A 16,334-nucleotide genomic window follows, 5' to 3' on the forward strand; every position below is an offset into this window, starting at 1 on the left:
CCTGAAAGATCCGGGAACGCCGAAAGCTGCTCTGTCACCCTGGCAACGGAGGGAGAGACGGACCCTCCTGCGGAGCACAGAGTGGGGAGAGCAGCTGTTGAACGCTTAAGAGTGAATAGAGAACTGTACAAGACCCACCAAGTATCAGCGCTCCCCAACAGAGCTCTTGTATCGGTGAAACAAGAGTCGCAGACAGCACAGACAAGTTAACAGCAGCAACCCCCCTATCCCTCCCCTCACCTGGGATCGAGCAGTCAACACAACAGGTGGAAACATCATAGCAGAAATGGTGAGTGCATACCACAGAAGAAGACCACCTCCCCAGGTATGACTATATAATTATATGAACTGCTATATGTCAAAGGATAAGGTCTGGAGAGGTTGGAGGATAATTAAAGGATGAGGCAGGAAGGGGGAAGAGACAAGGGGAAGAAAAGAAGAGGAAAGGGCATTGTAAGAGTGTACCCATTTAGCTTCTGACTCCGGGACTCATTGTGTGGTGACAAAAAAGTGACAACGGGAAGGAGGTGGGGAACCCGCAGAAAGGGGTTTGGAACTGTTGAGAGCTGGTGTATGGCGTTTAACCCCCGGACAGACGGAAACTAATTATACCTGAGTACTTTCAGCAACGAGTTGCATGCGGAGCAGTAGGGGCTGAAGACAGGGTGGAAGGGGGTACGAGACTGCTATTTAGGTAATTACCACCTTTAAAAAGCAAGTCAGTGAAGTATGAGAGGATGCAGCCAGAAAACAGACGGAAACTAATTATACCTGAGTACTTTCAGCAACGAGTTGCATGCGGAGCAGTAGGGGCTGAAGACAGGGTGGAAGGGGGTACAAGACTGCTATTTAGGTAATTACCACCTTTAAAAAGCAAGTCAGTGAAGTATGAGAGGATGCAGCCAGAAAACAGTGGAACCTAAGACCCCCAGAGAGAGTCTCAATTCAAGTACAGTACAGAAGTACCTCAAGGAAGTTAGTGCCAAAAGCCCTGCAGCAGACAAGAAACAAGTGAGAACGAAAGATAAAAAAACTCAGTTGAAACAAAAAGGGGGACAGGGGGAGAAGCCTAGAGAAGATATGGAGCAAGCAGGCGCAGGAGCCTTGTGCGACTTAGAGGATCCGAGAGACGCATCATTCTTTATAAACAAAACAGAGATGACAGAAATGTTCACTAAGTTGGAAAATGTCATTAAGTCAGAAATATTAAACGTTCGTTCGGACATGAGCCATCTTTTGCGCAGAGTGGAAGAAATAGAAGGAGCCGCAGATGCCCAGGCGAAAGAGATACATGATTTAAAAGAGCAAATGAAGAAAATGCAAAATGATAATCGCTTATTGATCTTCAAACTAGAAGAACAAGAAAATCAAAGTCGCAGGCAGAACCTGCGAATAAGAGACCTCCCTGAACAACACAACGAGGACTTAAAGCGGGGTTCCACCCAAATTTTGAACAATATCTGTATGTTTTCTCTTCCTTGCCTAGATGCTGACATGCCGTTTAAAAAAATTTAAATCTCCGTAATTACCTTTCATTTTTCTATTCTTCTTTGCACTTCCTGGTTCTCCTCCCATGGGAGTAGGCGTGTTTCTAGCCTCTCCCAGACTCCTGGGAGCTAGTCTCAGGCTTCCCAGGATGCCACTGAGCATGTGCGGGAACGAGTGGTGAATGCTGGGAGCACAGCATTCACCACATCCAGGAAATAAATGCTTGTGGGCTTCAAATGCCCACAATGTAGATGGAAACCGCCTGCAAAGAATAATATAAGTTATTCTTTCCGACAAAATCTGACACAGGCGGACATATTACACACAATATGTGAGTATGTAATGCTGAGAAGAAAAGTTTTGAATGAACTAAAAAAAAAAAAAAACGATAGATAGGTGGACCCCCGCTTTAAGGAATAAGTTGCAGAAAATTTTTAACCCAATCCTGGGAAGAAGAGAAGATGAGGCTCTGCAGATCGAAAGGGTCCATAGGATCAGAAAACCCCCAAATATAAGACAAGATATTCCAAGGGATGTAATAGTTAAATTCCACTCATATGAAGATAAGGAGAAGATATGGATCAACCTCAGGGGGTCCCCCCCTTTAAGCTTCGATAATAAAGAGTTAAAAATTTTTTCTGATTTATCTGCGGGAACATTGGCAAGAAGAAGGCAATTAAAACCCCTGTTGGACCAACTTAAAATGAACAATTTAAAATATAGCTGGGGGTTCCCAACATCCCTTCTGGTAACAAAGGAGGGCAGAACACACAAAATGAGGTTTCCGGAGGAGATTCGGGACTTTTGTGAAAACCTGGGGATCCCCCCACCAGAAGTACCTGTACCAGGCATATAGAGAAGATATAAGAAGACCGGGCAATAACAAGTGAAGGAGAGAGGACTTTCCCCTGGAGGACTCTTTTTTTTTTTTCCTTTCTCTTCCTCCTTCCTCCTCCTCCGCTCAACTTCACCAAATCTGCGCTCAAGTGGGGGAGGAGCGTGGAGACTTAAGCCTTGAAGACTGAGACTCAAATTATTAAATTAAGGTCCTGTGGGGGGGGATGGGGGGAGGGGATAGGGGAAGTGGCGTTAACAACTACACAAAAAAGGCTCCGGGTTTGGGGGGTTTTAGAAGAGATGTCTGATACGATGGGACTGTGCACCTTGGTCTCACGAGCCCACTTCCCTGTCATCTAGGGTGACAGGGTGGAGGGCACCGGTGGCCACCTGAGGAGCGTCACCCCTGGAAAAGAGTCCCGCGATATGCGATCTAGTTGGATTCTTATACGTGGGCTGATGGCAGGGAGGGCCGGGGGGGGTGGGGGGGTCGAGGGGGGGAGGGGGGAAGGGAGGGGGGTGGCTACCTGCAGAAGGGGAGTACCCAGAGACTAGGAGAGTAAGAGGGAGGAATTATAGCTATGCCTGATCTAAAATTGATGTCCTATAACGTTAAGGGCCTGAACTCCCCAGGAAAAAGACATAAGATTCTCAAGGAGCTCCAACACTACAGAGTGGATGTAGTTTTCCTCCAGGAAACACACTTGACCCAGGAATCAAATGTAAGACTATATTCTCCTCGATTTCCCACTTGGCTCTATAGCGATACTCCAATAAGGAGATCTAAGGGCGTGGCAATAGGGATTTCTGGTTCCGTGAAGTTCACAGAGACGGGGAGATTGACGGATCCAGAGGGTCAATTTTTATTTCTTAAAGGTACCCTGGAGAAGAAAAAGCTTACATTTGTAAATGTATACTGCCCTAATAAAAACCCAATAGCATTTTTAAAAGGGGTACTCTCTAAACTGTTAGAATTTAGGGAGGGTGAGGTGGTACTGGCGGGGGATTTTAACTTCTGCCTGGACCCTGATCAGGATAGTACATCCCGTGCACAGGGGACAAGTAAGGCGCAGCTGAGTAAGATTAGAAGACGGCTTCAGGAATGCCATCTAATAGATGTGTGGAGGATGCAACATTTAAGAACTTTAGATTATACCTTTTTCTCCCCTGTGCACGGGACATACTCGAGATTGGACTATATAACGCTGGATCATAGTTTGTTAGACCTGGTCGAGGAGTCCAGAATAGAGGTCACTTCCGTATCAGATCACGCGCCAGTTACATTAAGGATCAGGTTTGGAGAACCTCATAGACAGTTGTATTCATGGAAGTTGAATGAGAACTTACTCCGAGATCCCAAAGTGATAGATAAGATTAAAGAAGAAATAGAATTTTTTTTTAGAGTTAATGATATAGAAGGAATTTCACCGGCAATCTTATGGGAGACGCATAAAGCGTACATAAGAGGGGTATTGATTTCCATAGGGGCAGGGGTGAAAAGAAAAAGAAGAGAGGAGGAGATCCAGATATTAGAACAAGATCACAAAAAAATCAAAGGTCCAAGGCCATGACAGCTATCGACAGTTAGTTGAAAAAAGGGAAGAGCTGAGGGACATTATGGAGCAAGATTCAAAAAGGGCCCCAGATAAATTATCAAAAGACAGATATATGTGGGGAAAAAAATCTAGTAAACATCTGGCAAGGATTCTGAGGAAGAAAAGGGAGAGGAACTACATCCTTAAAATACAAAATAAAAAAGGAGAAGCAGTTTGTACAAGCATAGGTATAGTGGAAAAATTTAGAAAGTATTTTAAAGATCTACCTTTATAGTCTATCAGACAGAAGGGAGAAGGAGAAAGCATAAAGGAAGGGAAGATGGTAGAATTCCTAAAGGAAGCAGAGGTAGTGAAGATCTCTGAAGAGGAGAGAGATCTCCTGGACAGACCCATAGAGGAGGCGGAAATTCTCGCTGCTTTAAAGAGTACCCCCAAGGGAAAAAGTCTGGGTCCCGACGGCTTTACCTCATTATACCTCGAAAAATTTAAACAGATTCTGGTACCCAAACTGACCCACTATTGGAATGAACTAGGCCCTGACTGCACAATGGGGGGTGAGGCCTTGGTAGCGGCCATAACACTGATTCATAAAGAACGCAAAAATAGGGATCAGTACTCTAGTTACAGACCCATCTCATTATTAAATTCCGACGTAAAGCTAAATGCCAAAGTCCTGGCAGGAAGATTAAGAGATAGAATAACCACCCTGGTCCATCCAGATCAGGTAGGGTTTGTGCCGGGAAGGCAGAGTAGAGACAACAGAGTGCGCTCAGTACTCCTGGCAGAGTCCATTAAACGAGGGGGGCCCCCAGTTCTATTCCTGTCATTGGACGCAGAAAAAGCGTTTGAGAGGGTAGACTGGGGGTGGATGATTAAAACACTAGAAACAATGGGAATAGGCCCGAGATATCTCCTGGGTGAAAATATTATATACCAAGCCAACAGCATTTGTAAAGTCCAATGGAGTGACCTCTGAGCCTTTCCAGATGGATAATGGTACAAGGCAAGGTTGCCCATTGTCCCCCCTACTATTTGTGTTAACATTTGAGCCTTTACTTTCTACCATACGTAATAATCCAGACTGTAGTGGGGTGAGGATAAGAGTAGAGGAACATAAATTAGCGGCCTTTGTCGATGATGTGATGTTCTTCATCTCTAACCCTAGGATAACGATCTCGAATATCCTTAGGTTTCTAAAAAGATTTGGAGAAATCTCAAATTTCAAAATCAACCTCGGGAAGTCCAAGGTGCTCAATGTGAGTGTGGGAACGCAAGAGGAAAAGGATCTTACGGGATCGTTCCTTTTTCCTTGGAGGAAAGCTATAAGCTATTTGGGTGTCAAGTTGTCGGACAACCTGAAGGAATTGTATTTGAACAACTATATCCCTCTGTTAGATGAAATTAGACGAGAGGTAAGAGGTATGGCCTCCCGCCCCCTTTCCTGGATCGGACGCATTAATGCGGTGAAAATGACTATTATGCCTAAAATATTGTACAACTTCCAGATGCTTCCGATCCCCCTCCCCCAGCTGTATTTCAGGGCCTTAAGGGGCCTAATATCGAGGTTTGTCTGGGGTGGCAAAAAATCCCGAATTGCCGGATCGTTCCTGTGTAGGAGGAAAGAAAAAGAAGGACTGGCGTTGCCAGATTTTAATAAATATTATAAAGCGGTGGTACTAACACGAGTTATAGAATGGTCAAAGGGGGTATTAGATAGGAGATGGGTAAATTTAGAACACAGTCTGAGTGGTAAGGACCTAAGTCACAAAATTTGGAACCCACCTAAGTAGAGTATTTAACACAGAGATTTCTGCACTAACACAAAATGCACTGAAGTTATGGGACCAGGTACACATGCACAACAAGTGGTTGTACAACTCACCTTTGATATATCTTAAAGATAATAATTTTTTTGAACCAGGGAGGAGGGAGGTGGGAGGGAATTGGATTAAAAGGGACAGTTTACAAATAAAAGATGTAATTAGAGAAGGGAAAATATGCATGTATTTTGAATTAAAAGATAAGACTGACAACCTTGCTATTGATCCATGGAGGTACCTCCAGCTATCTCTCTTTATTGGAAAATTGCCGAAACCACTCAGAGGGGACGATGAGTATAGGCCACTCGAGTGGCTCTGTGAGGGGGAGCAGCGGAGGTGCCTGGTCTCACAAATTTACAAGGTTCTGAGCGAGAGGGAGGAGCGGGAGGTGCCCCAGTACATTAAGGCATGGGAAAAGGAATTAGGGTCACGGTGCAGTAAAACCACATTAGGTAAAATTTTGAAGATGTTACACAAATCAACAGTAGACAGTAAGAGGACCGAGATTAATTTTAAATGTCTAGTAAGGTGGTATGCCACCCCAGACAAAATGAACAAGTTTGACCCGGCAAGATCGGACAAATGCTGGAGGAGGTGCGGAGCTGTGGGGACGATGGCGCATGTTTGGTGGGAGTGTGCTGCCATCAAAACCTTCTGGGAAAAGATAATAAAATTGACTAAGGGCATTACGGGCAAAAAAGTGGTAGAAGATCCATGGGTCTGTCTGTTTCATGGTACAGAAGAGCCCATAAAGCAATATCAAAATTCTATAGTTCCTATACCTCTGGACTCAGCCAAGAGGCAGATCGCGAAGAACTGGTTAGACCCAAACAGTCCAAATATCCGAGACTGGCTCTTCTGTATAAATGAAATATATAACATGGAGTGTGTAGTTGGAGAGGGAACATGTATGGAAGAGGGGGAGGACCGAGTGGATAAATGGACAGGCTGTACAAAAGGTCATGGAGTTACCTAGAAGAGGTAACAAGGAGCGACTGACTGGAAGGGAATTATGGATACCCTAGGCATGAAGCAGTACCCCAACCTGCAGGGGGGGGAGGGGACGGGGGGCGAGGGGGGGGGAGTGCAAGAGGGTTTGTAAAGGAATGTTATTGGTAAGATGTTGTTATAGACTCTCTGTTGGATGAGAGTTATACCCTCTTTTTCTTTTTGTATTGGAAAATTTATATAAATAAAGAATTAAAAAAAAATAAAAATGCAGAGGGTTTCTCAACCAAGTTGAGATATACTTTGAGATGCTGCCCCAAGCGTTTCCCATGAATAGAAGCAAAGTAGGGTTTGTGATATCTTTGCTTTCTGAGAGAGCCTTGGCCTGGGCTAACCCTCTATGGGAGTCACAAAAACCTGTTGTCTTGAGCTACCCTGAGTTTGTGGTCTCCTTTAAAGGGGTATTTGACATTCCTGCACGCTCCGCTTCTGCTGCCAAGTGCCTCATGTCCATCAAACAGAGTACAAGAACTGTTGCCGACTATGTCATTGAGCTCTGTACTCTGCCAGCAGAGGTTGCTTGGAACAATGAGGCCCTCGTGGCTTCTTTTTCTCATGGTCTCTTGGATTCTGTCAAGGATAAGATAGCAGCCTAAGATATACCCACTGAGCTGGAGAGCTTGATCTCGTTTGCCATCCTCATTGACTCCAGACTGAGAGAAAGACTCTCTTTTAAGGAGCGCTTGTGGAAGCCTCCTGTACATTTGCCTCCAAGCTTTGTAGTCCCATCTGTGCCTCCCTCACCTCCCATGCCTCCTAGTACCGAGTTGGTCAGTGAAGATGAACCCATGCACTTGGGCTTCACGCGTCTCTCTGCGGATGAGAGAGCCTATAGGAGGAGGGAGAGATTGTGCCTTTATTGTGGCCAGGCAGGTCACTTTTTGAAGTCTTGTCCTACCCGTCCTAGGAACACCCAAACCTCGAGGTCCTGTCATGGACAGACCTTAGGTGGTGTTATGTTGTTCCCAGTTATCCAGAAGGATAAGCCCCTGGTTTCGGTCACCCTTTCTTGAGCCAAGATGTCTATCGAGATACAGGCTCTAATGGACTCTGGGGCTGCAGGCCTGTTCATTGCTGCTACCTTGACCGCCTCGAGGGAGCAATGGTTTTCACTAAGCTTGATCTGAGAGGGGCTTACAATCTCGTGACGATTAAGGAGGGCGACAAGTGGAAAACTGCATTTAATACCAGAACAGGCCATTATGAATACCTCGTAATGTCTTTTGGCCTTTGTAATGCCCCGGCAGTTTTCCAGGAATTTATTAACAATGTCCTCTGAGATTTGTTGCAGTTATGTGTGGTGGTTTTTCTTGATGATATCCTCATATTTTCCAAGTCCCTGGAGAGCCACCAAACAGATGTCTGTCATGTGCTTCAGAAATTAAGAGAGAACAATCTCTATTGTAAACTGGAGAAATGTGAGTTCCATCGGGAACAGGTTAAATTATTTTTTGAGCACTTATTTTTATTCATTTTTATTTTTTGATATCACACATCCCACTACACTATCACAGTCCACCTCTCTTTCTTCTCTATCTTTTTCATCTTGTCACCTGTTAGTATCCCTCTGCTATCCTATGTATTCCACCATCTCCATGTCCCTGCCATCCTTGGCCCAGTCCTTTTACTTATATATACATATCTGTATGCCAATACTCATTTTACTTTACTACTTCAAGTGCCTGACAAACTTACTCATGTGTATAGCCTATACTCTTTATGGACTAACAAGGTTTCTAGGGATACATCACTACCCTACTATTACACAATCACAGTCCATCTCTTTCTCTTCTTTTTTTCTTTTCTATCTTTTCACCTGTTAGTATCCCTCTGTTATCCTATGTTTCTAACCATCTGCATGTTCCCTACGATCTTTGGGTCCAGGCCTTTCATTCATGCATACATATCTTTATGCTAATACTCAATGATTCTACTTTAGATGCCTGACAAACATACTTATGTTTACAGCCTAAACTCTTTATAGACTAACAAGGTCTCTAGGGTTACATCACTACACCCATGCCATGCCTGCTCTCTGTTTGGCCCCTGGTGGGGTCCCATCTGACTTCGCCCCCTCAGCTCCCTGGTGAGACACCTGCTGCTGCTATCTTGGAGTCGCACACCTCTAGCCATGGTCAAGCTCAGTGGTGAGTATGGGGACCCATAACCCCTCCTACCCTGTGCCTTTATAACTAATACTGCACCATTTTCCAAATATATACTTTTTTTATCCTAGGTACATTGTTACACACATCCACCCCTAGAGAGTGCTATGACTGCTATTACATCCATGTATCAATATTTCTTGTTTATATATCTTTTTTGATTGGCAACTGTTGGTGTTATCTATGCATGTAAACAATTTAACTTGAATAAACCATATACTGTATTTACTACTGTTATGTTTACTGGCGGAAACGGTACCCACTTCATTTAAAGTCCCAGGGCGAATCCTTCATTTTATTATATGTTACAGGGATAGAAGTGTGTTACTGGGGACACCAGACCTTTCTCTTTTCTTCAGGTTAAATTCCTGGGCTATGTCATTTCCACTGCTGGTTTTTCGATGGACCCAGAGAAACTTTCGGTAGTTCTACAGTGGCCTTGACCTGTGGGGTTACGTCCTCTGCAGCATTTCCTGGGTTTTGCCAACTATTATCGGATGTTTATTCGTAACTTCTCGTCTCTGGTCAAGCCCCTGACTGATATGACCAGAAAGAACGGTAACCCACAGAGTTGGAGACTTTCATTAAGGCCTTTGAAAGTCTCAAGGCTGCCTTTGTTTCTGCTCCTGTGTTGGCACATCCTTATCCTACGTTACCTTTTATCCTTGAGGTTGATGCTTCTGAGACTGGTGTTGGTGCCCTTCTGTCTCAACGTCCTACCTCTGAGAGTGCTATGCATCCTTGTGGCTACTTTTCCAAGAAATTGTCACCTGCTGAGTGCAATTACGAGATTGGTGACAGAGAGCTGTTGGTAATCATTTTAGCCCTGAACGAATGGAGACATCTCCTCGAAGGTACCACTGTGCCGGTTCTCATTCTTACTGACCATAAGGATCTCACATTCTTGTCTGAGGCTAAATGCCTCTCTCCCAGAAGGGCGTGATGGGCTCTTTTCTTGTCAAGTTTCAATTACATTGTCTCATTCTTACCCGGTACTTGTAAGAATTAAGGGCCGACGTCTTGTCACGAAAATTTTCCTCCACTTCCAAGTTGGATTCCGGTTCCTATGATTCCCCCTGATCGTATTCTGGCTACGGTTCGCACCAGTCTTACTTCTCCTTTGGGTGACAAAATTCTTGATGCTCAGGTCGAGCTCCTCCTGAGAAACTTTGTGACCGCTGCTTTGTCCCAGAGTGTCTCTGTACTGCTGTGCTCCAGACTTACCATTCTCCCATGGCAGCTGGCTACCCTGGTAAGAATCAATTTATTTGGGCCATTTCCCAACAATTCTGGTGGCCTAGTCTATGTGCTAATGTAACTGCCTTCGTAGCTGCCTGTTCCATGTGTGCTCAGAGTACAACTCCATGACACCTTCCAGTGGGCCTCCTACAACCCATACCCAATGGAGAGAGGTCCTGGACCCACCTGTCTATGGATTTCATTGTGGAGTTGCCCAACTCCCAAGGCAACACAGTTATCCTTATGGTGGTTGACCGGTTCTCAAAGATGTGTCATTGTATTCCACTTAAGAAGTTGCCCACTTCTAAGGAACTGGCTTCCATTTTTGCTCAGGAGATCTTTCGCTTACATGGGCTACCCAAGGTGATTGTCTCAGACAGGGGTAGTCAGTTTGTGTCCCAGTTCTGGCGAGCCTTTTGTGCACAGCTGAGAATTCAGCTTGCTTTCTCCTCTGCGTATCACCCGCAGTCTAATGGGGCTGCAGAACGAGCCAATCAGTCCTTGGAGCAATTCCTATGTTGCTATATTTCTGACCATCACAACAACTGGTCAGACCTATTGGGCAGAGTTTGCTCACAACAGTGCCTTGAATTCTGCTTCCCGATTGTCTCTGTTTATGGTGATTTATGGTTTCCAACCTTCCATGTTGCCTGACTCGTTTGTTCAACAGAGTATTCCTGCGCTAGAGGAACATCTCTGTGGTCTTCGTTCCACTTAGGCACAAGTCCAGGAGGCTTTGCATCATGCTAATGATAGGTACAGACTCCATGCTGACCGCAGATGCCTGCCTGCGCCTTCCTACCAGGTTGGGTTTAGGGTCTGGCTGTCATCTCGCAACCTCCGACTTCGTGTTCCCTCACTGAAGTTCGCACCTCTGTTTATTGGGCCTTTCCTTATCCTTTGAGGGATTAACCCAGTGGCCCTTCCTTATCTGAGCTGGCCGCTCAGGTGTTGGCTAATTGCCAGTTCTCATCTCTCTCCACAGTTAACCAGATGTTGTGGATCTGCTTGTCAGTCCCGCCTACTTAAAGATCTCCAGCTCACTTCATTCCTGCCTTCGCCTTAGTCACATCACAAGAAACCATCTCCTGCATTCCTGTTTAAAGACTGGCTTTGCTGACATCCCTTCTGGCTCCTTATCCTGCTTGTTGTTCCTCTACTTGGATCCCTGACTTCTGGCCTGGCTGATTACCCGATCTGGTTACTGAACTGTGGCTTGGCTGATTACCTGATCTGGTTAAAGAACTCTGGCTTGGCTGAATACCCAATCAAGTTACTGGACTCTGGCTATGCTTTGACTACGCTAACTCTATTTACCTTTTTATTAATAAACAAGTGTGATTTTACTGTACTTCTGTCTCAGTCTGGTTCACGGTTTCTAAAAGTGGGCCAAGGCCATGAATTCAGAAGATACAGTCAATCCATTTGTTGGTAATATTTTTTCCAGGTTGGATGAGCAAGATCAACGCATGGACACTTTGAACAGGAAACCCAATATGGAAAAACAATTTGTTAACTTCATGCAGAACATCTTCGACAGGGACTATGCTGAGCCTGCACCTCCACTAAAGGAGGGAGAAGAATGCTGGTACCTCCCATCCTTTGGCATGTATCACCCTCGAAATTAGGGTCGTCTTTGCATCCAGTGCTCAGCATGAAGGCGTCACTCTCTTTGTGACTGGAAGGGGGGGTAATCAGCAGAAAATGGGGGACCTAGGTGGCATGGGGGAAGTGAAGGAGAGGTAGAGGGTAATCAGTAGAAAATGGGGGACCTAGGTGGCATGGGGGAAAGTGAAGGAGAGGTAGAGGAGAGAAAAGGGAAAAATAGGATTCCAGAGTTTCAGTTTTAGATTATGAAGGCGGTGAGTTTCTGTTCTGAGCTTTGAGCTCCAGGGAGCTTTTGACTCTAAAATTTAAGTAGTTGGATTGTTTAGTTGGGAAAATTCATTCGTGGTCTGGAAATGTGTCCAGCATGCCCATTTGGTTCTGTATTTTCTGGGGGTCTCCCATGCAGTGTGAATCAATTCTTCCATTTTCGCAATCCTCTTAATTCTACTGAACCATTCTTTGATTGATGGAATGTTTTGAGATTTCCACTGTATTGGTATGCATTGTTTTCTGCATTGATCATGTGCATCGTTAGTAATTTGTGATAAGAATTATGTGGTAGGGGTGAGTGGTGTAGAAGAAATTGAGCAGGTGTTAGTTCCAGGTCATAGAATGTGATATGAGAGGTAATGCAGTGTACGTTTTTCCAGAAAATGTGGATACGGGGGCAGGCCCACCATATGTGTGTCAGTGTGCTGAGTTGTTTGTGGCATCTCCAGCATTTATCTGATATTGTTGGTTTGAATTTATGCAATAAGGCTGGTGTACGGTACCAACAGGATTGAATTGTGTACCTATTCTCTTGTGTAGATACATTAATGGAGCCTTTGTGGATGTTAAGGTAGATTTTTTTCCCACTCTTCTGGTGTTAGGAATAAAGACAAATCCCTTTCCCGTACTCCACATGCTGTGAAGTTGTTGGAGTGGTATTCCATAAAAAGAAGGGAATGGGTGGTGGATACCAGGTGGTTTGGGGGGGCTGTTTGTGTACAAAGACTTTTGAACAATGTTAGTTGTCTGGAACAAGAAGAGTTTCAGTCCAGGGTTCTCAGGAAGTGTGAGATCAGCAGATATGTCAACGGTGGTATAGAGGGTTTGTCCATTAGGTTGGAAAGGCGTGAGATGGTACGGGGAGACGGTACGGGGTTTTCCTTGGTCATAGAAGTGGTGTTCGTCTGTCCAGTATTGTGTTAGGAAGTCATTGTTCATACCTGGAGGAAAGTCTGGGCTCAGTCTTATCGGGGTCATCGGACCTGGTATAGTCGACAAGGGAGTATGTTTACAAACTCTGCGGAAGCATTATATAGTAGGCCTGATTAGTGGGTGTGAGCTGATCTCTAAAGGAATATGGCGTTCCAATATCCATGGTAGCGATTTAAGAGGTAGGTTTGTAAAGGATGCTTCCAGTCTGACCCAGTCTTTGGTGGACGTGTGTACGTGCCAGTCAATTATTCTTGTCAAGTGTATAGCCTTTTAATAGTTCAAGAGGTCTGGAAGACCAATCCCACCTAAGTGTTTGGGTAGAGTTAGCTGAGTGTAATTGATCCTAGGCTTATGGTCTCCCCAAAGAAACTTGGAGCATAGGCTTCTGTAAGTTTTGAAAAAGGCCAGCGGTGTGTGGATCGGTACTGTCTACGTTACGGGGAATGCCACAGGGAAGTCCCATCATGTCCCGTGCATCAGAGGGGACGGGGTCACCGGGTGGCCCCACCCCCGTTATTTAAGAACCGTCAGACGAGGAGATGCCGTCACACAGCGGGAGCCTCCCTCCATGCCAGCATGGATGCGGAGCGGCCCGGAGAAGAAAATGAAGAAGAGAAGAAGAGAAGAAGGAAGAAGAGAAGAGGATGAAGAAGAAGATGAAGAGAAGAGTGGGAGCCTCCCCCCATGCCATGGGTTCGGAGCTGCCCGAGGAGAAGAAGATAGAAGACGCCGCGGAGGAGATGCTGGACGAGAACTCCGGAGGAAGAACCAGAAGAGCCAGAAGAACCAGAAGAAGATGAAGGAAGATAGAAGAAAGAAGAAGCATTTAAATAAAGGAATTGTCAAAAACTGTCTCTTGTCATTTTTAACATTTTTGACAGTTTTTTAGTGAAATGGTAGGGGTAAGTACCCCCTTACCATTTCACACGGGGGGGCCGGGATCTGGGGGTCCCCTTGTTAAAGGGGGCTTCCAGATTCCGATAAGCCCCCCGCCCGCAGACCCCCACAACCACCGGCCTGTGGCATTCCCCGTAACGTCACAGGGAAATCCCGTCAAGTCACCGTGCGTCAGAGGGGGGCGGGGTCACCGGGTGGCCCCGCCCCCCGTTATTTAAGAACTGTCAGACGAGGAGACTCCGTCACACAGCGGGAGCCTCCCTCCATGCCAGCATGGGTGCGGAGCGGCCCGGAGAAGAAAATGAAGAACAGAAGAAGGAAGAAGAGAAGAGGATGAAGAAGATGAAGAGAAGAGCGGGAGCCTCCCCCCATGCTAGGGGTGCGGAGCGGCCCGAGGAGAAGAAGATAGAAGACGCCGCGGAGGAGATGCTGGACGAGAACGCCGGAGGAAGAACCAGAAGAGCCAGAAGAACCAGAAGAAGAAGAAGATGAAGGAAGATAGAAGAAAGAAGAAGCATTTAAATAAAGGAGTTGTCAAAAACTGTCTCTTGTCATTTTTAACATTTTTGACAGTTTTTTAGTGAAATGGTAGGGGTAAGTACCCCCTTACCATTTCACACAGGGGGGCCGGGATCTGGGGGTTCCCTTGTTAAAGGGGGCTTCCAGATTCCGATAAGCCCCCCGCCCGCAGACCCCCACAACCACCGGCCAGGGTTGTGGGGATGAGGCCCTTGTCCTCATCAACATGGGGACAAGGTGTTTTGGGGGGATACCCCAAAGCACCCTCCCAATGTTAAGGGCATGTGGCCTGGTACGGTTCAGGAGGGGGGGCGCACTCTCATCCCCCCTCTTTTCCTGTGGCCTGCCAGGTTGCGTGCTCGGATAAGGGTCTGGTATGGATTTTTGGGGGGACCCCACGCCGTTTTTATTTTTTTTTGGCGCGGGGTTCCCCTTAAAATCCATACCAGACCTGAAGGGTCTGGTATGGAATTTAAGGGGAACCCCACATCATTTTTTTTTTAAATTTTGGCCAGGGTTCCCCTTAATATCCATACCAGACCTGAAGGGCCTGGTATGGAATTTAAGGGGACTCCCACGTAATTATTTTTTAAATTTTGGTTCAGGGTTTCCCTGTGTTGAATTCCCATGCCGTTTTTATCAATGAACTTCTATGTGTATTGTCGGCAATGCAATAGCCGGGGGTAGTTTTAAATGGAATTTTTCCTTCAAAATGTCATTTTGCTGTCAGACTGTTCTAAACACGGGAAACATGCGCCCCTTTACAGGCATACTATAGACACCCCCCAGGTACGAAATTTAAAGGGATATTACACTTTTATTGTTTGACTTTAAGCATTATTAAAATCACTGCTCCTGAAAAAACGGCCATTTTTAAAACTTTTTTTTTGCATTGATCCATGTCCCCTGGGGCAGGACCCGGGTCCCCAAACACTTTTTATGACAATAACTTGCATATAAGCCTTTAAAATTAGCCCTTTTGATTATTCATGTTCGTGTCCCATAGACTTTAACGGTGTTCGAGCGAACTTTTTTCCTGTTCGCATGTTCTGGTGCGAACCGAACAGGGGGGTGTTCGGCTCATCCCTAATCAGTATCATGGTTTGTGAGAAATAGTAGAATATCATCTGCAAAGGCAGCAAGTTTGTATTCTTAATTATTGGCTTTAATGCCTTCAATATCAGGGTTTTGTCTTATGCAGCATAGGAAGGGCTTGAGGGTAAGGAAAAAGAGGATGGGGGAAAGGGGTCAACCTTGTCTTGTCCCATTGTGGATGGGGAAGGCATTCGACAGGGTGTTATTCACTCTGATCCTTGCTGAGGGACTGGCATATAGAGATAGAATGAGACTGAGCACGTGTGGACCTATGCCCATGGTCTGTAGGACTGCTTTCATATAATCCCATGCCACCCTGTCGAAAGCCTTTTCCACGTCCAGGGAAAGGAAGAAGCCTTTTTGGTTTGAAGATGTTATGTGGTGGTGTAGGTTGATTTAGGCTTTTATGCTGTTGTCTCTGGCTTCTCTTCCAGGGACAAAACCAACTTGATCATGGGAGACAATAGAAGGGAGTAGTGGGAGAAGTCTGTTGGCCAGAATTTTGGATAAATTTTTGATGTCTACATTGAAGAGTGATATTGGTCTATAGTTTGTGGCTTTGTCGTCTTTGTCGTCTTTGGGGATTACTGTAATGGGGGCTTCAAGCATCCCAGGAGTAAGTGGGTTGGAGTGTGATAGGGAGTTAAAGGCTTTCAGATAAGGGGAGCTTAGAGTTTCTGCAAATGTTTTGTAGTAGATGGCCGATAGGCCATCTGGATCAGGGTTTTTGCCAGATTTCATTTGTTTTATTGCTTCTTTCCATTCCTACTGAGTGATCGGGCCTTCAAGGTTTTTTGGCGAAATCTGAGGGAATTGAGGGAATTACCTTGGGGCAGAATTGATTTTGGCATGTCTGGTCACTAGTGAAGGGGTGGGTGGGTTTGATTTTTCAATGTTAT

The sequence above is a fragment of the Aquarana catesbeiana genome, linkage group LG05 (assembly GCF_042186555.1).
Source record: "Aquarana catesbeiana isolate 2022-GZ linkage group LG05, ASM4218655v1, whole genome shotgun sequence".
Taxonomy (NCBI): Eukaryota; Metazoa; Chordata; class Amphibia; order Anura; family Ranidae; genus Aquarana; species Aquarana catesbeiana.